The 1,072-nt window shown below is 35.4% G+C and overlaps 2 non-coding genes across 2 annotated transcripts; both read left to right on the top strand.

Moving 5' to 3' along the window:
• The first annotated feature begins 380 nt into the window (after window positions 1–380).
• TRNAT-CGU lies at window positions 381–454 on the top strand. The gene has a single exon. It is a non-coding gene; the product is annotated as a tRNA-Thr (tRNA).
• Window positions 455–544: 90 nt separating this feature from the next.
• Window positions 545–618, top strand: TRNAT-AGU. Its single transcript has one exon. It is a non-coding gene; the product is annotated as a tRNA-Thr (tRNA).
• Window positions 619–1,072: the final 454 nt, after the last annotated feature.

Here is a 1,072-nt window from a genome sequence, read left to right as displayed (position 1 = left end):
TCTTTTTTATCGATAACCTCAGACCAATCAATCGAATATTGATTAATACGTAATCGAGCGAACACTACTTGAAACTGAAGATGACTTTTCTGCTCAGAAATGAAATGTTGCTGGAAATTCTTGCTCCCATTGGAGCATTTGTATATCTATATGCATTAGGATCCCGATTCATGGATTTCTCGGTTAGTTGTTCTTATATTTTAAATAGGTCTCTTAGGAATGTATTTCATAATACAATTTTACATACAATGTAAATCTTCGTCGTTTTTTTCCCCTTTCCTTTCATAAAATTAACATGGTATCAGAAACTTAAGATCTAAAGGATTCGAGTATTTGTTTGTTTGTGGTCTGAACGTCCAATATGTCCTAGTTTTCAAGTGGCTCTTGTAGCTCAGTTGGTTAGAGCACTTGTTTCGTAAGCGAGAGGTCTTGAGTTCAACTCTCAACAAGAGCATTGATTCATTTGGTTTATAATCTTTTAAAATCTATACTTTCAAATTATCATGCTTGTATTCATAGCCTAAGATATTAATTGTCTTGGGTAGCTCTTATAGCTCAGTTGGTTAGAGCATCCGTTTAGTAAGCCGGAGGTCTTGAGTTCAACTCTCAATAAGAGCAGTGTTTTAGATTGTTGGAGCTGTAATGCGACTTCGTTGGGATCATACATGCACGAGGTTGAAACCGTGGTGTGTCATAGTCTTATATTTTCAACCGTGTGGCATCTTGACCTATACTCATTCATGACCTACTTTAAGGAGAATTCATGTTCCATTCTACTTTTTTGTGCCTCTTAGTGACTTGGTCGAAACTTTGTGGTAACATCGGGATGGAAAACTCTAGGACAACTAAGGGTTTATATATAACTTAAAAACGATTATGTTAGACTTTATTTGATTAGAGTTTATCTTGTAATAAGAAATTGGTTGTTTATTAATTCTTCTCATTAGTATAAAAATGTCTGGTTGTCGTTTCAACGTTTGATACATCCTCTTTTTCAAGTGGCTCTTGTAGCTCAGTTGGTTAGAGCACTTGTTTCGTAAGCAAGAGGTCTTGAGTTCAACTCTCAACAAGA

The sequence above is a fragment of the Cucurbita pepo genome, unplaced genomic scaffold (genome assembly GCF_002806865.2).
Source record: "Cucurbita pepo subsp. pepo cultivar mu-cu-16 unplaced genomic scaffold, ASM280686v2 Cp4.1_scaffold003509, whole genome shotgun sequence".
NCBI classification, from domain to species: Eukaryota; Viridiplantae; Streptophyta; class Magnoliopsida; order Cucurbitales; family Cucurbitaceae; genus Cucurbita; species Cucurbita pepo.
This window is presented reverse-complemented; position numbering and strand designations above follow the sequence as displayed.